The 20,483-nt window shown below is 27.3% G+C and overlaps 1 pseudogene; it reads right to left on the minus strand.

Annotated features, from left to right (window-relative positions):
* Positions 1-1,046: 1,046 nt before the first annotated feature.
* LOC122860186 lies at positions 1,047-18,632 on the minus strand (annotated as a pseudogene).
* Between the last annotated feature and the right edge of the window lie 1,851 nt (positions 18,633-20,483).

Here is a 20,483-nt window from a genome sequence, read left to right on the forward strand (position 1 = left end):
GTATTAAAAAATTCCTTATTATTTTTACTATTAACTATCAGTTTTTCAATAAAATCTTATATTTAGAAATGTAATTTAGTTATGATCAAAAAAATTTCAAACATCCCCTCCCATAAGAGCCCATGTTTAACCTCTCTAAAAGTAGCCAAGTTTAATTAATTATTATAAAAAAAATAAGTCTGTAACATAATATATTATTTCACGAAATGATTTATCAATATTTCAATTACATACTGTATAAATTTCAAGAAATTCTTATATTCGGAAGGTAGCTGAGAATGTACCTTAATATCTATGATAAATTTTTTTTTATTTAAATTTTATTTTACTTCATAATTACTGTCGTCTGCTAATGTCCCTGGTGGAAATATTACTCCGGCATTACTCTGGCATTACTCCGGCATTACTCCGGCATTTCTCCGTTTTTGGCCCATTTCCGGAGAAATTACTCCGGCATGAGGTTGATGGCGGAAAAATTACTCCGGCATGAAATTGATGGCGGAGAAATTACTCCGGCATGAGATTCGTGCCGGAGAAATTATTCCGGCATGAAGTTGATGGCGGAAAAATTACTCCGGCATGAAATTGATGGCGGAGAAATTATTCCGGCATAAGGTTGATGGCGGAGAAATTATTCCGGCATGAAGTTGATAGCGGAAAAATTACTCCGGCATGCAATTGATGGCGGAGAAATTATTCCGGCATGAGATTCATGCCGTAGAAATTGTTCCGGCATGGGATTAATGCCAGCAAAATTATTCCGGCATGGGATTGATGGCGGAGGAATTATTTCGGCATGGGATTGATGGCGGAGGAATTATCCCGGCATAGGATTCGTGCCGGAGAAATTATTCTGGCATGGGATCAGTGAAGGAGAAATTATTTCGGCATTAGATCAGTGAAGGAGAAAAAACTCCGGCATAAAACTAGTGGTGGATTCATTTTTACCGACATTAACTTCATGCCGACAAAATTATTCTGGCATGAGATTGACGGCGGAAAAATTACTCCGCCATGAGATTGATGGCGGAGTAATTACTCCGGCATGAGATTAATGTCGGAAAAATTAGTCCGCCACTAGTTTTATGCCGAAGCATTTTCTTCAGCATTCATCTTATGCCAGAATAATTACTCCGGCATAACATTAATGCCGGAGTAATTAATTCGGCATGAGATTACTAAAAAACAATGTAGAAATGTTATATGTTCATCAATTTTATCAAATATATTTATTTAAACTAACCATCACATTTAATGACTCAGAAAAACTAAAATTATATTTTCGGAATGCGGTACGTTTATAATTAACTGCTTTTCCAAGATCTATAAATTTATCATCAATCATATAACGTACACGCCATGATAAATCAGCAGCACATTGACGTAATTTTGGCATAACACGTTGTTCAACATTTTCTCGTTGTAATAATGTTGCAATATACTAACACATGCATCAACAGCTAATAAACGAACAGAATCTTGTTCATCTCAAAGTATAACAAACATTAGAATTGAATCAGATTTTAAATACTCAATTTCAACAACTTTCGCAAATTCTCCCAATTTTGATGATGCTGAACGTCGCCCCATTAGTGTATTATCTTGACATAAATTACAAAAATGATTTCTTAATTCAGCTATTGTTGCTGTACTTACACGTGGATAAGATACACTTATTAAACCACATGTCGATGTTCTTGACGTAAACCAATCACCAGATGCTAAACGTTGTACCAATGGAACAAAATGTATCAACTCACAACGAGTATGTTCAGCACAAAGTGCCAAGGCAATCGTTGAAAGTTTTTTGATTGAATTTAATCGCAGCTATAAAATAAAAATATATTCATTAATTGTAATAAAATAAAATGTTCATCATATTTACATTTTAAACAAATTTTAAGTCAACTGATATGATGAAATTAATATAAAAAAAAACCGCTCCAGTTATAACCTTATTGTTACAAACAGTTGCTGACTAAGATCGAGTTATTTTTTTTTTTTCAAACATAAAAAACTTTGGTAATATTTGAAAAATAATAATTATTGTACTTACTTGTAAATTTTCATTTTATAAGTCATCGATCAGAACTGCAATTGGATAAAGACTGTCGTCCGTTGGTGAGTCGGCTGCTGCCATTTTGCTGAACCACAAATTTATCCAAGCAGAATTCATTTATTCTGAGTGTTTTAATATTAGCCCTGGGCACAATATGGCTTTTTTTATTATTTTATTTGTTTATTGATATGATTTTCCATTGTCTTATATACTAGGGCACAACACTACAACTTTTTTCTTTTAAGGTGTTACTCGAGTAAACTCAATATAGTTAGAGACTAATATAATTTATAAAAAGCGATTTTAGGCAAAAAAATACATCTATTTTTCACTTTTTTTTTGTCCTAGGTAACTTTGTTTATTTATAATAAATTATTAAAGTTGCTATTTTTTTCGAGGTTAAACACGGTGAGATAGGGAGATTTTATTTTTTTTTTGAGATCAACTTAAACTTTCATATAAAACTAAAAGTTTGAGAATTCCCAAAAACTAACAGTCTGTAGAGGAAAAAAAGACGAATTTTTTAGTTAAATAATAATTGCCAGACCTAAAATATTTTGTTTATACGATTAAAAAAACAACATGAAAAAATGGTTTTTTTGGTCATTTTCATAAATTATCTCTGTGACTTGGCAACGTCGATAAAATGGCGGAAGGCGCGTAAATTCAAATGCAATATGTTTATGAAGTTCAGTATAAGCAACTATATCTTCTCACTCTGTTTAACATGCGCTATCTTTGTCACGCATTCAGTATGACAACTTTAAAAACAGGGCGGTGTTGCCACGATTTTTACGAATTTTTAGAATTATAAATAACGATAAAAAAAATATTAAAAAAATATTAATGGGTTCTTGAAGCAATTAAAATTAATATAACGTACAAATTTATTCAATAAATCTATATTAATGACCGAAAAAATGTGATTGAAATTAAAAAAAATTTTTTTTTCGATCTTGGTATACCTGACTCTCTCCAATGTAAAAAGATAGGGCTTAGATTTTAGGCCACGCCTCTAAAAAAACACTCGAGTAACACGTTAACAAGATAATGAATAAAAACAATCTACAGGCGAGCTACTGAGAGTTTGGATTTTGGAACTGAGTTTTTTCCCTTCAAGCCTATTTTTCCCCTTCCATGCGTCCCTTAAGTCACCGTACACAATTATGAAATACATATATGAAAAATTTATATATGTATTTCATATATGTATTTCATAATTGTGTACGGTGACTTAAGGGACGCATGGAAGGGGAAAAATAGGCTTGAAGGGAAAGAACTCAGTTCCAAACTCTCAGTAGCTCGCCTGTACGTTGCTTCCACTGCTATGCTACAGTGGCGCACACATGTATATGAGTAGCGATGGTGAGCAGTAGAGGTGGTATTTCTGGCAGCCGTCCGGCGACTCGGCGAGGATTAGATTATAAATGTGTGAGCGAACTTGACAATTTTTTTTTTTTATAAAGCATGTGTATGTGCGGGGTTGGATGTGGTTCTCCATGAACCAAAAGAACACAAAAGAATAGATTGTCATATTATAAAAATGTTCAACCGATGAAAAATACTTCTAGTTTGTCTGCTCAAAAATAGTATTTATTAATAACAATTGTAATATTTTCTCCGCCATCAATCCCATGCCGGAAAAATTTATCCGCCATCAATCTCATGCCGGAGTAATTTCCCCACCATCGATCCCATGCAGGAGTAATTTTCCCACCACCAATCTCATGCCGGAGTAATTTCTACGCCATCAACCTCATGCCGGAATAATTTCTCCGCCATCAATTTCATGCCGGAGTAATTTCTCCGCCGACAACCTCATGCCGGAGTAGTTTCTCCGGAAATGGGCCAAAAACGGAGTAATGCCGGAGTAATGCCGGAGAAAGCCGGAAAAAGCCGGAGTAACGGCGGAGAAATATTTCTACCAGGGGTTACTGTTTTTTTTTTTAATAACCGCCCTGTCATTGCATATATAAATTCCACTTCATTTATTGCTATTATGATTGCGATGATATCTATATATAATATCATTATTACTATTGAATAATTTCTTTTTTTTTTTTTTTTGCTAAAATAATTTTACCTGGGGTGCTATTCTTGGTCCCGTATTGCGGGAGTTATTGCGGGTCCCGCAATAACGATTCGCCGACAAGAAATGTTAGTCGCGATAAAAAAATATGAAGGCGCTTGTTGTTGCTTTCATGTGAAGCTGCCATAGTCGTATGCAAATGCAAAAATAAGGTCGAATTCACATGAAAGCAACAACAAGCGCCTTCATATTTTTCTATCGCGACTAACATTTCTTGTCGGCGAATCGTTATTGCGGGACCCGCAATAACTCCCGCAATACGGGACCAAGAATAGCACCCCTGCAAATAAATTAACTGGTAGATGTATGATGTCTTGTATTTTTTTAAACTCGAAATTAGTTTTAGGTATATTTTCATTTTCCTCATCATCTCCGAATTGTATATATATATTTATCGTATTTTTCTTTGTATTCAGTGATTTTTCCATGATATTTCGCTATACTTTTCTTTTATGTTTACTGATATTTTCCTGATGATTTCCTATAATTATCGTATTTTTCTTTATATTCAGTGATTTTTCCTTCATATTTACTGATATTTTCCTATATTTATCGTTTTTTTCTTTGTATCAAGTGATTTTTCTATATTTTCCTTTATTCTTTTATATATCTTCTATTCTTCTATATTTTCCTTTATTTTTCATATTCATCGTGTTTATAGATTAATTAAGGGACTTAGAAAATTTTCGGGGAAGTCTACTATGGTTGGGGAGGGGGGGGGGGGGCTTAGAAAATTTTTTAGGGAAGGTGTCTACCATGGTTGGGGGGGGGGGGGGCTGGAAGAAAAGCGAAAACAATAGGAAATTAAAATTCCCTAAAAAAAAATTTATAAATATTTAAGCAATTAAATCTTTTTGTTTATATATTTGATGATTTATTTGACCGAAAAAGTTACGACATAAATACTTGACTTTACCGAGATTTGAACACGGTATCTTCTAGTTGAAACTCCAGAGCCTTACTTACCTAACCACGGCAGCTACAATTGAAAATTAGGAAAATTTGTTCTACTTAAATATTCATTATAATCATAGCAATCCAAGGATCAACTAACACTATCGGCCGATATATGAATTTCATTTGTTTCGTATATCCCGGAATGTATTGTCATAATTTATGAAAAAAATTTTTTATCCCTGAAATTTTCGTTTCGTAAAAAAAATAAGTAGCTGTTATATATTATTGAACAAACACCCTTCCAATATTAAATGCATAATAGTGGTTCTTAATATATTTTTATATACATGAAAAGAATGAAAAAAAATCAGTCTTAGTGACCCGAATAAAAATCGATGAATAATGGCAAGTCATAGGTTGGTCAGTCTTCAATGTGCTACTGAGTTGTAAAATTGTATATAATTTAAAAAATGTCCATATATACCAAGTTGTATAGTTGTATATGATTTTATAAATTCACTAGCTGACCCGGCAAACGTTGTTTTGCCATGTATATTGTATTCAAAATATACATATATATACTCTACATTTATTAAAGTGAAAAAATTGAGTAATGATTGATATTGTTATAAACAAAATTTAATATAAACCATTCGAATCTCGATAGAATGCTATACAAAAATTATTGAACAAAAAATTTTTCTATTTTTTCGTAACGTGGTTGTGGGGGGAAAGGGGTGGCTCCAATTGAAAACTGCTTTTTTCAATTTTTTGTTTAATAATTTCTTTCGGTTTTATCTAAAATAGAATATTTTGATATTTTAAAACTAAAAATAATTTGAATTGTTTATAATAAATTTTGTTTATAACAATATCGATCATTCAAACAATTTTGATAAAAAATTCAGAAAAGAATAAACGTTCCATGTAAGAAAAGAATTTTTTTTTTTTTTTCAGTTTAATTATTTATTGATAAATTTCAATTGTTTATCAAATAATTTATCTAAAAAAAAAAAAAAATTTTTGTTTTTTTTTACATGGAACTTTTTTATTTTCTCTGAATGTTCTAGCAAAATTGTTTAAATTAACGATATTGTTATAAACGAAATTTTTCATAAACAATTTAAATCCCAATCACAATATTTAATTCTAATATTTTATTTGATAATATTATTTTATGTAAATTTCTCAGAATTTCGGTCGCGAATGCGCTACAAATGTGAAATGAGAGGAGTAAGAGAATACGCGTCCCCTTCCCTAATCGACCAGAGGTAATTTTTTCGATATTTTCAATCGCGATTTCCCACTTAACCCTTTGACATACGCGAAAAACCCCCGACAACTCAATTGAAGCCAATTTTTTTCCCAATAACTATTATCAGAACTATTCTTATCTAAATCTCTTAGTTTTCTCGATATTACCGAAAAACACCCATTTTTAACGCCATTCGATTTTTTTCAACTCTCTAAAGATTTTTCTTACCATTTTCATCTCGACCATTCAGTTTTCTTATGGGTTATAAATAATAATAATAATTTCTGTTTGAGTCATATAAACTTGTGAGAAAAAGCGGATTCTATGTTACCGACCGTCGGGTGTAGTATATTAATAAAAGTATAAGGGTGAACTTTGGGGTGAACCACCCTCATAATTTAGGGGGTTGAAAAATAGATAACTTTCTATTCTCAGGTCTAAGGAACATCTATGCAAAATTTAAAGGAAATCGGTTGAGCGGTTTCGGAGGAGTTTACGGACAAACACCACGCCAAAACGCGAGATTTTTATATATACACTGAGAGAAATTTTAACTAAAAATTAAAATCATGGTTGAATAGAAATTACTATAGTACTTTGTAATTTTTGTTTTAATTCTGGGACTGGCCGCGAGAGTCGGAATTCTACAATAAAATTATGTAAAATGTGTAAAATGTCAAAAAATTGTTGGGTTACTTCAAGCCTCTATACATCGTTATCTATTGCAGATGGACATGGGGTTGAGTGAAGTTTATTATTGAAAATTCAATTCTAAACAATTTATAAAGAATTACTTTTTTTGATTAATCTCTTAGATAACGAGTTATGAGTTAATTAAAATAAAGACATACATGTTTTGTGAAAACAATAAAAATTATTATATGTTTGAATGAAAAATACTGCACAATTTAATAAATATTCTTATATATATAATAAAAATTATCATGTAGACATATAAAAGTTAGCATAGACTTAAATATTTTTTACTATATAGCTTTGTAAAAATTCTGTTTGTGGGACGAAATAACACAAAGATGGCCGACCGATTGAACAAATGATTGAACTGTCATGTAATTTCAAGCATTTCTACAGCCTTATCTGTTGAAGCTAGGTATGGGGTTAAGCGAGGTTTATTGTTGGTTATTTATTTCTAAACAATTTATCAAGAATAACTTTTTTCTATTTAACAATTAGTTTTCGAGTTTTGAGCGTGTAAACAGAAAAGAAAAAATGTTGGCGGGAATTGATTGCTATTCTCCGTGAATCTAGCACAAACTGCCCAACTTAACACAAAAAATGTCCAACTTTTAAATAAAATTTGTAATAAAATTTAGTAAATTCTAAAACCGGTAGTGGGTAAATTCTCAGTCTGCTAGATTTTACTTGTGAGTGTCGTGAATTTAGTCATTTTTTTAAACAGAAATTACAATAAAATTGTGTAAATTTTATGGCTTAGTAGTGTATATAGTCAATGGCCAGATTTTTTACATAATTTTATTGTAAAAATTATCTATCAATATACGAATAATTCTTATAAATGACGGGGGAACGCAGTTTTTACTATTTATTTTGTAATTTTTTCTTTTACGTTTGTAATTCTTAGTTAATATTTCTCTCAGTGTATAAGGATATATAAACATATATAAATATATACAGTTGTATATGTCCATATATTTTTGTATATATAACCATATATGATTGTATACAAGATTAATAACTAAGCTACCAAGTTGTATGGTTGTATATGATTGTACATAGTTGTATAGGGTTGTATATAGTTGTATATATGGTTGTATATGGTTGTATATAGTTGTATACGGTTGTATATAGTTGTATATAGTTTTATCTGGTTGTATATGGTTGTATATAGTTGTTTACGGTTGTATATAGTTGTATAGGGTTGTATATGGTTTTATATGGTTGTATATGGTTGTATACGGTTGTATATAGTTGTATATGGTTGTATACAAACAGTTTATACCTCATATACAAGTTTATATAATTGTATAAACTTATATACAACTGTATATGGTTGTATACAAAGTCACTCCCGAGATGAAATCATTTGGTCTGCTTTAAGGCTGTTTTCGGTCTTTTGACTGTTTTCCGTCTGTTTTTTGTCTGTAAAATATCTACTGTGAAATGTGCTGAATATACGAGGCTGTTTTTCGGCTGTATGTTGTCTTTAAAAAAAGATGATGTCTGCGAAGAACTGTAAGATGTCTGCTGGAGCTACCACTATCTTTAATTATTTTATATATTGATTAGTGTATGTTAAACTTTTGTAAATCGGCTACAAATAGAAGACAAAATATTTTTTCTAAGTTGCTGAAGTTTTTGGGACTTAGAAAATTTCAAAAATATTGTTAGCATATTCATAAAAACAATTAATTTTTAGCATAATCATTAAAAGAAATATATTCATTAATTATTATAATTTTATTCCGATGAATTAACAAAAATAAATTAATAAATAAATCAGTCCTCACCATAAATATTTTACAAGTGTTAAAATGTTTAAAAATATTTTAAAAAATTTTCTAACACTTGTAAATATTTATGGTGAGGACTGATTTATTTATTGATTTATTTTTGTTAATTTATTAAAATAAAATTACAATAATGAATGAATATATTCCTTTTAACGCTTATGCTAAAAATTAATTTAAACTTTTAACCAACTCTTTAAATATTTATAGAAGAAAAATCACAATTTTCAAATAGTTCTAATTTTATTTTGTTTGTTAGTTTTTTTTTTTTTAAGTCTACAATTTCGTTTGTACCTCTTGTGACTGAATGGCATATAAGGATAAAGAAAATAAATTTTGCATCAATGGCTGAGTGGCCGAGCGGGCTGAGGCGTTCATTTGAAATAAAAAAAAATCTATTGTTCGGGGGTTCGAATCTAGCTAGGTGCCTGTATTTTATTTCTAGAATTTTCCATTATTTACTCTTTACGACTCTCTCTCTTTCTCTCTCGCTCAGTCAGTGATAACTAGTTAAATATTCATTTAATAAACTAATCAAAAAAAAAAATAATTAAAGAAAATTTTTTTTTATTTTTGATTATGTTTCTTTATAAATTTTCACATTAAGGTTTTCATCCGTTTTTGCCTAATGGAAATCAGAATTTATTTTACCTGCAGGTGAAATAAATTCTGACCAATATTTGTATATATAATATACGTATACTTCTATACTTGTATATGGCTGCTTATTGTCTGTTTGGTGGGACGGAAACAGCCGTACGACAGCCTTTTTTTTTGTATATATAATATTTTTCATCTCGGGCTAAAATAATCAACTTTCCATATACATCTATATACGATTGTATATAATGTTTGTATATGATTGTATATGGTTGTATATGGTTGTATATCCCAAGATGAAATCATTTGGTCTGCTTTGAGGCTGTTTTCGGTCTTTTGACTGTTTTCCGTCTGTCTTTTGTCTGTAAAATGTCTACTGTGAAAGTGCTGAATATACGAGGCTGTTTTTCGGCTGTATGTTGTCTTTAAAAAAAGATGATGCCTGCAAAGAGCTGTAAGATGTCTGCTGAGGCTGCCTCTATCTTCAATTATTTTATATATTGATTAGTGTATGTTAAACGTCTGTAAATCGGCTATAAATAGAAATCAAAATATTTTTTCTAAGTTGCTGAAGTTTTTGGGACTTAGAAAATTTTAAAAATATTGTTAGTATATTCATAAAAAGAATTAATTTTTGGCATAATCATTAAAAGGAATACATTCATTAATTACTGTAATTTTATTTCAATAAATTAACAAAAATAAAACAATAAATGAATCAGTCCTCACCATAAATATTAACAAGTGTTAGAGAATTTTTTAAAATATTTTTAAATATTTTAACACTTGTAAAATATTTATGGTGAAGACTGATTCATTTATTAATTTATTTTTGTTAATTTATCGGAATAAAATTATAATAATTAATGAATATATTACTTTTAATGATTATGCTAAAAATTTATTCTTTTTAGAGCTTATGCTAAAAGATGATTTTAACTTTCAACCATCTCTTTTAATTTCCATAGAAAAAAAATTACAATTTTCAAATAGTTCTAATTTTATTTTGTTTGTTAGGTTTTTTTTTTAAGTCTAAAATTTCGTTTGTACCTCTTGTGACTGAATGGCATATAAAGATAAAAAAAATAAGTTTTGCATCGATGGCTCAGTGGCCGAGCGGGCTGAGGCGTACATTTGAAATACAGTATAATCTCTCTATAGTGACATACTCTATAGTGACATCGAGCGTCAGCGTAGGAGAATTTTTTCCCTCACTCCAGAATGTCCCTACTTGTGTTGGTGTATCGGTGTGTGACGTAGTAATAAGGCTGTGTTTACGGACTGTATCGCTGCGATCAGTGTTGGGTAGGTATGATACCGGTGTATCATACAGCAGTATCATACGCTATGTATCATACACTGTATCATACGCTATGTATCATACATTAAGAGCGCCTCTACATTTCACTTTTTAAACTGTTTTACTGACGCCATTTTTCTTATCCACCATTGTACACATATTTGGCGCCCAAAAACAATATGTCAACATCCAACATAATATGTAATCTCAAGAATTTATTAATATTTATTAATATTTATTAATAAATCAACTAACAAAAAATGATTGTATGTATTTTATTTGAACAATCTTAAAAATTACAATAAAAAAATGAGATAATAGACATGATATGTGGGCAAGGAGGGTTTTGACAGGTTCTAAGGAACATCATGAAATGCCAGGAAAAAAGATAGTTTCATTAGCTTGCAAAAAAAAAATAATAAATACAGTAATTATGAGATTATAATCAAACAGATAATTTAACATCACTCAATATCACAAATATATTTTCCCTGTCGTTCTTTATGAGGAACGTATTATATTAATCCGGGAGACCTATTTGCCAAGTTGACCTCTTTCATCATATTGGTATACTTTAATATATTCCAGGCAAACTCCTGAGCGAATTTTTTAAAGAAATCATAATATTAACTGTCAAATTATTTTCTCGTATAATGTTTAATAATAAGGTTAAACATGGGCTCTTATGGAAGGAGATGTTTTAAATTTTTTTGATCATAACTAAATTACATTTCTAGATATAAGATTTTATTGAAAAACTGATAGATAATAGTAAAAAAAATAAGGAACTTTTTAATACCTGGTTTAAATGGGGTTAGAGTACTGATTTCGTTATTTTAATTGAAAATATGTGGTAAAAAGTTGTTTTTTTACTGATTTTCTAATGAAGGGCCATAATATTGAAAAAGCGGGAAAATTTAAACTTGCATAAAAAAAATTTGATTACAAAATAATGGAGCATCATAAATGCAAACATTAACGAAAATATTATTAAAAATGTTTTTATTAACTATATAAAATTGAGATTGATAATAAATATTAATATTAATTGGATATAAATAAAAAACTTCATACTGATACAAATCAGTGATGCATACTAACAAAAAAAAATTTTTGTGTGCAATATTGAAATGAATAAATATTATAGAATAATTGTTTTTATCAATATATAGTTGGTTTTTATTGAAATATATTGCATAACATTAATTAATAATGGAAAAAATAAATTGTTAACACAAAAAAAATGATCACGAAAAGTTCAAACTTTTGGTTTTTTGGGGTTGGGTACACAAAATCTTTCAATGTGTAAAAAAGCATAAAATTTTTTTTAAAGCACACTGCCTACTGTGAAGTAAATGAAAATATTATATGTCTCTTCTCTGCAAGATATAAACAAATATAAAGTTTACAAATAAAATAAATACAATACATACAAATATATTATATTTATTGATATATTATTTACAGGTAAGTTCTATTACATTTACGGTTTATTTTATATAAGTTTTTTTTATCATTCTGGTATATCATAAAAAAAAATTAGTATTTTTATTTCTTGGTGGATCCACCAAATACCTTTTAACATCCTGGTATAATACAATAAAGAATTTGAATGTATTCTTATTACTTAGTGAATCCACCAAGTATCTTTTAAAATTTCGGTATAACATAAACAGAAATTAAATGTTTTTTTATTTGGTGGATCCTTTTTTAATATATGAGTACAATAGAAAATTAAAAGTCTTGTTATCACTTGGTGGATCTACCAATTTTTTTATCATAAAAGCTTGTATAACATAAAAAAAATTTATTTTTATTATTTGGTAGATCCACCGAGTCTTTCTTAATATGTAGTGTGATGTAAAAATATATTCCAAGTCTCATTATTACTTGGTCGGTTTACCAAGAACTTTTTAACATTCTGGTAGGACTTAAAAAAAAATTTTAATGTATTTTCATCTCTTGGTGGGTCTACCAAGTATCTTTTAACATTCTGGTATAATAAAACGAAATTTAAATTTTTTTTTATCACTTGGTGGATCCAGCAAGTACCTTTTAACATGCTGGTGTAACATAAAAAATATTTAAATATGTTTTTATCAGTTGGTGGATGTCCAAGTTCCTTTTAACATTCAAAGTCTTGTTATCATTTGGTGGACCTACCAAGTTTTTTAACATACTTGTATAACATAAAAAAAATTGAAATGTATCGTTTGTTGGATTCACCGAGTCTTTTTTAATATGAATGTATTATATAAAAAAATATTCAAAGTCTCGTTATTACTTGGTGGATTTACCAAGAACTTTTTAACATTCTGGTATAACTTAAAGTTCTCTTATCACTTGGTGGATCTACCAAGAACTTTTCAACATTCTTGTATAACGAAAAAAAATTTTAAATGTATTTTTATCACTCGGTGGATCCACTAAGTACTTTTCAATATTCTGGTATAACATAAAAAAAATTCAAATGTATTTTGTATGTATTTTCATCACTTGGTGGATTTACCAAGTACCTTTCAACATGTTGGTGTAAAATAAAAAAAATTTAAATGTATTTTTAACAGTTCGTGTATCCAGCAAGTACCTTCTAACATTCTGGTATAACTTGAACCAAATTTAAATATATTTTTATCACTTGGTGGATCCACTAAGTCCATTTCAATGCATCTTGTCCTTAGCTACATTTTTCCTCTTATGCATTTTTCTTTAGCTATATTAATTAATTTGTCAGTATTTAGCTGCTTATCAGATAATTTATCCGCCTATATGTTTTATTGCTAATTTATCATTTAATTCATTCAATTTAAATAATTCGTAACCCTTTTTTTTCAAGTTTACGGAAATATGGACTTATATATAATTATGGATTTTTTGGTTCCTGCCATATGCTTTTTGATGATGTTCGGATTTTTATATTATACGTATCAGTCTTTGATAATTAAAAAAGATAATGAAGATCGCCATCGTAGGTTATTTATTTTTTTTTTTTTGCACCATTTTTATTCCTTTTTTTGTCTTAGCATATTAGTATTTACAATCATGCAACAGGATAATTTATAATAATATCCATTCATCCTCTTGGAGAAGATTTTTCATGGCGAGATCAAGTTTTCGGTGTTCCAGTAATAAGTTGTGTCCAAAATGTTCTAGTATTCGGGCTGCTAGATGTAAAGCGCTTATCATCTTATAACATTAGACCACAAATATCCATTCACAGACAATGGTAATTTATATTATCAGTATGTGATATCCTATTTGGCCACTTTGAGTTATTTTCCTCAATGGAAATGGTTATGTGATTCAACAGCGTATTATTCTGTTTTCGACATGGAATATGAAATGCGCTGTTCTTATGAATCCATATACATTTCCAAGTAAGATAGTGGCCATGAAAAATGGAAGGATATTTTAAAAGAATGTAGTCTAACGTTATTTGATAAATATGTCTATTCGGGTTTTCGACGTTTTAAAATTAAACCTATTCAAAATTCTTTTTTAAATATAGCTTTTCATCTTCTATTAAATTCATCTAAAAATCATGTTATCCCTTCTTTTTATAATTTAGTAATCGAGTCACCTAAATTTAACAACAAAAAAGTTAACATTTTGGACACACTTGGTATTGATTACGAATATCGAAAACTTGCTTCGTTTTATATTTCAATTTCGGATTGGTCTCCAAGAGTGAGTATTTAATTTTTCTTGAGACATATATTATTTAAAACTAATGTATGATAAATATTTTATGTTAGGAACAATGGTAAATTTCAAGATGGCAGAAAATTCAATCATTCAAGTATTACATGAATAAATAAATTGCGTCATATATTTGTAATTTATTCATTATTTTTTAATAACAATGATGATTATGATTTATCATTATTATTTATGTTATTATTATTGTTATTATTATTATGTTTTCAATTATGTTATCAATTATCAATCCAAATAAATTATAATACATAAAATTCTATAACGATTTCTTCTTTTTATTCTGTTACTATACTTTTTTGTTATCAATGTTTATTCATCATTTGCTTTTCCATTTTAAATTAATTGAATATCTTATTTTTATTGATAATTTTACTATTATTACTATTATTTCTGATAAAATATGTACATAAATATTTTTATTTTAGAAAGATGAATAATTATCAACATTCTCCAAAAGTATGGGAGCCGTCATCAGAACAATTTTTGAACTCTTTTTTGTCAAGAGTATTAAATGATGTTATTGATGGTGAACAAAAAGTCAGTGTTATTAAAGCACCGAAAGAATGGATCGATATTCATTTTCCCAAAAATAAATTGAAAAAGGTTATTGATGAAATTATTATTGATCGAGTCATAAAACAAAAAATTACAATGATAAATGATACTGATGGTAGTTTTAAATATGAAACTAATTCATATAAAAAAAATGAAAAATTTACTTATAATCAATATCATGAAGAATGTGATAAATTTATTAGAAAAAGTAATTCATCATCGGAAGTATCACATGATTCAGATGAATATTTGGCAATGTTAAATACAAATCCCTGTTTTTTATATGCTCCTGATATCAAATTTTCTATATTCGAAAGAATGTATAATAATGATCCTACACAATCATCATGGAACTTATCAAATTTTAAAAGTCATCTTTCGCGTATAAAAAATGAAGATAATAAAACAGTAGAGGGAATTCATACTCCATTTGTTTATTGTGGTAGTAAATGGTCTTCCTTTCCTATTCACCTTGAAGATTATAATTTAGTTTCAATAAATTATCATTTTTATGGGTTACCTAAAATTTGGCTGATAGTAAATAAGAAAGATTCTACACGTTTTCATCAATTAATCAATACAATATTAAATAAAACATTTCCAGGACGTTCTTGTCAAAATTTAATAGGTCATAAATTATTCGTGGTTACAGAACAATTTTTGGGAAAATATAAAATCAATTATACAAAAATTATTCAAGAACCAGGTATGTTTGTTATTACTCATCCATATTCCTTTCATGGTGGATATAATCTTGGCCCAAATATTAATGAAGCTGTTAACTATGCAACTACTCAAACGATAAAATACTTTGCAAATGCTATTGTATGTTCTTGTGAGGGCATAGTAAAATTAAATGGATCAAAAATTATAAAAGAATTTTATCCATCATTCAAAGATGAATTTAAAGGCATTCCTGATGATCCAAAAATAATAATTAAAAAAAAACAATCACGTAACAGCAATTTACAAAAAGGCAGAAATTTATTATATATAAAAAAAAAAAAATAGTAAATTTAGTGACATAATTATAGATTATTGGATAGCATTTATACTCGAAGAAGGAAATTTATCGTATTGCAAAGTATCCATTTCCAACGTTTTGAATAAATTTAAAAAATATTGTAAAGTGCATAATTATCAAGGTCATGAATTGGAAAAAATTACATTTGATACTTTTAGAGGAAGAATAAGAAAACAAATAAATTATCATATTAAAAATAATGAAAATATTTTTGATATTTCACAACAACACTTTGAAAAAATTTTTAATGCATTAAAATAATATTAAATAAAAAAATAATATTAATATCATTTTTTTTGTGTGAGAAAAATATATTTTATTGTATTGAATTAACCAATGTATTTAAGTTTTAAGTTTTCTTATTTGTATTCGTCCATTTTGAACAACATGGTTTTTCGTCGTCTCGTTGTTTGGATTGTGATTCCAATGCTAACCATTCTTTAAATCTAGATAATCAATAATATTTTAACAATTTATTGAAAATTCATATATTTTGGTATGATTATATTACTAACTTTTGTTTGTCGTTTTGACAATCGTATGTAATCTTCGATGAGTTTATTAATGATATATATTTATCTTTTAAGTATTCTTTTATTTTGCCTCTTTCAATTTTTATTATTTGGCCAACTTTTCCTATGAAATTTTCTGCTTCATCTTTCCATAACGTTAGAGTTATCTGTAGAATAGATATTTGTTAAGATATAATTTTATTCTATTATAAATAAGATTTATTTATACCTTTTCTTTTGAATAATCGATTAATATAATTTCTCTTTTATTATATGTCATGTTATTATTTTGAGAAAAAACTGAATTAATTTCACTCACATTATTTATTTCAGCAATTACATCTGTAACATATTTATTATGTTTGAATTTGTTTTTTTTTAATATCCAATACTTACTTATTATTGTTTCATTATCTAAATTTTTTATGTCCTTTATAGTTTTAAAATTTTCTATTTTATCATCATAATCATCTTCAGCAATGGTTTCATCCGCAAAACTATTAAAAGAATATATTTACTAAAAGAATATACTTAAAAAAAATAATATCTACATGAAAAATATATTTACGATTTCACTTCTGGTATATCAGGATTTATTTTTATGATTGATGTCGGTATTAGTGACAAATTTTTCAAATATTGATATTCGTTAATTTTGACTCTTTGTATCACTATAATATCATTAATTTTTCCTTTAAAATCTTCGATATTCTCATTCCACAAATTTAAAACGATCTATTGTTGTTTAAAAAATATTTTTAAATTAATAATATATAATATATTCAAACATCATTAATTTACCTTATTGTCTTTATTATCTTGTAATATTATTTCTTTTTTTTCATATTGTTTTTTGTAAATACTTTCAATTTTTTCGGTTTCCTTAATTTCAAATATTTTTGCAATAATATCTATTTTGTTGAAATGTTGAAATTTTATTATTATGTAGTCGATGTTTGATTATAAAAAATTAAAAAAAAGTATTTACCAATTATAGTATTTATTTTAGTATTATAAATTGTTCGAAATTTTGTAAAATTATAAGAATTTGTATCTGAACGATAAAATTCAAATTCTTTTTCATCCATTGTTTTTCCTATTTGTCCATACCATTTTTGAAGTCTATAGTTAAATATAGTTATATTATATAATTACAAGTGGTATTCATATAATTATATAATTACAAATACTTACTTAATAGCTTCCGATATATCAGGATTTATTATTGTAATTGATGTTTTTATGAAAATCAAATTGAGATCACTATTAAAATTGTTAATTTTAACATTTTTTATAGCAATTATATCATTCATTTCTCCTTCAAATTCGTCGACTTGATTCGACCAAAGCATCAAAGTTATCTGTCAACATTAATATATATTTGTAATAATTATATTGGTTTTTAGAAATTTATAATTACTTTTGCTTTTGAATCATCAATTAGGATTATTTCTTGTCTTTTCAACTGTTTACCATTTTTGTTCGATTTTTTTAAAGGTTTGACATTTTTTATGATCGCAAGAATATCTGTATTTTCAAATATATTATTATAATATTCAAACATCAAAGATTTCATTCTAATTACCTATAGAACTTTTTTTTTCTGCTCTTAATAATTCTTTTATCTTGACAAAATCAAATTGAAATTTTGGTATTTTGGTTGTATCGTTTATTTCTTCAATTCCACTATTTTCTGTTATTAATATTTCAAAGTTATGATTCAATCTATTATAGTTTTTATTTGCTTTTTTAAGAATACCATTAGTTATTGAATATACTTTCTGTATCTATAAATATATATGTAATTCATAATTAAAATGTTAAATTAAATCATTGATTTTTCAAAATAACTTACTCGGAAAAGATTGTAAAATTTATCAATACTGCCACTAAACATTGTACATTTTATTTCTCCAGTATCATCAATTATATCTACATTACAGACTTTATTATAATTTCCATTTTTTTCAAATGAAGTGACTGGACTTATGTATATAATTCGTGCTTCAATCTTCCAACTGAATAAAATTTTGAGTTATTAAATTTATTTATAAAATGAATAATAATGGAAAATAGAATTTTTTTTATTACTTTTTACTGTCTTCATTGAGATCTTTGATTTTTGTATTAACCATTTTCTAAGAATTTATAATAATATATTATATTTATTTCTTAGAATATATTATGAAAGTTTTTTCTAATTTTTAACTTCTTTATTTATTGGTTATTAGTATTTATTATTAATGTTTAATGAACAACTGTCATTTTATTTATTTTCAATTTTATTTATTATTTCGTTGCTATGGATGCCGTTTATTAAAATTAAATTTTGTTTTAACTCATTTCACATCAGTAATAAAATTTAAAAATATATATTATATGTTACGTCTTGGTATATTTATAATTAATAATCAATAATAAATAATCATTTAATAAATTCAACGGATGCCGAACAAGCAATAAAATTTTTTCTTTTTTTATTTTTTTATTTTCACACGGAATTAAATTCAAATTTTGCATTTTTAATAAACAATTTATTTTTTTCTTTTTTTTATATATAAATTTTGGTAAGCAGTTTACAAAGTCACCTCTGCAACGCGAGACGCCACATCCGTTGAAGTTGCTAAATTATTATTTATTAAATGTTTAAACAATTACAATATGCTGACTACCATGGGAACCCTTAAATCCGATTGGTTCAACTATGGTACCACTTTTCATCCCTACTTATTAATTAAATTTTATGGGAATAATTTTATTTTTAATATTAAGGAGCGTCACTCTTGCGACAACTTTCGTTCTATTCAAATCATTGAAACTAAATTAAAAATTAAAAATTAAAATTAAAATTAAATCAATTACATCTGATAAAAATTAAATAAAATCAATTGAACTTTTACGTTTCAAATAAATAACATTTTTTTTTGAGTGAATTTAAACTAATTAATTCTTGTGATAAATTATTATTTCCTGTGTTATTTAACCTTCCCTAATCCTATAAAAATGACTGTGACATTTCTCCGGGGTGTTGTTTTCTGTGCTTCGAGTTTATTTTACCGTTTGGATTATTCGAGACTACAAACATCAACAGGCGACCATCCAGATTGACACGCTCTCAACAATTGTTTCGGATTATTCTTACATCAAGGTACATCTACAATCATACACATTCCCTCCTAACCCGTTACCCTGTAGGGAATAACAAAATAAGAGGATTTTTAATTTTAACGTGAAATACCAAGTTGATTTATTTTAATTATTCTATGATTATTTGGTTATTTAATTTTGATTTTACATATTCTTTCTTTTTCTTGTTATTTCATAGTTAAATTTTAATTTTTCAACTTGGTACGTAAATAAAATTGGTGTCAGAAGTGGATATTAGTAATGTGTAACGTAGATTTTAAACTCAGTGCGGATTTAAATTTTTTAAGGTATTTTGGGGTACACTATACACTTACATAATTTTTTACATAAAGAAAATAAAAATATTCATATATATGTCTATAAATTTTATTAAATTTTTTTACTTCGGAGTCACTATTTTTTTCTATCAATATAAATATGGATCTTTTATATTTTTACTTTTTACATGAACAAACAAACTTGAATTTTATATTTAATTGCGTTAAATTTTATATGCATTAATTTTTTTTAAAATATTTTATTGAATTGAAATTTTTTTTTCTCTATCATTTCTTTTGTCCGTCGGAAATAATTCTTAGCGAAAATGTCATCATATCGGTCGGGGGCGGGATCGCCTTTCTCTCATATTTATGAAGAAATAGACCTACACGCTGAAGCAATGCTGGGGAGAAAAGTAGATGCGGAAAATATAAAAACGTTAATTACTGAATTACAAATATGTGCAAATGATTTTGTTCAAATTATTCCTACCCTTGGGGAGGTCGATTTAGAAAAAAATATTGATGGGATCGAATATTCAAATACTAAAGAAACTATTGAAAAATTAAAACAACATGTAG

The sequence above is a fragment of the Aphidius gifuensis genome, linkage group LG1, assembly GCF_014905175.1.
Source record: "Aphidius gifuensis isolate YNYX2018 linkage group LG1, ASM1490517v1, whole genome shotgun sequence".
Classification (NCBI taxonomy): domain Eukaryota; kingdom Metazoa; phylum Arthropoda; class Insecta; order Hymenoptera; family Braconidae; genus Aphidius; species Aphidius gifuensis.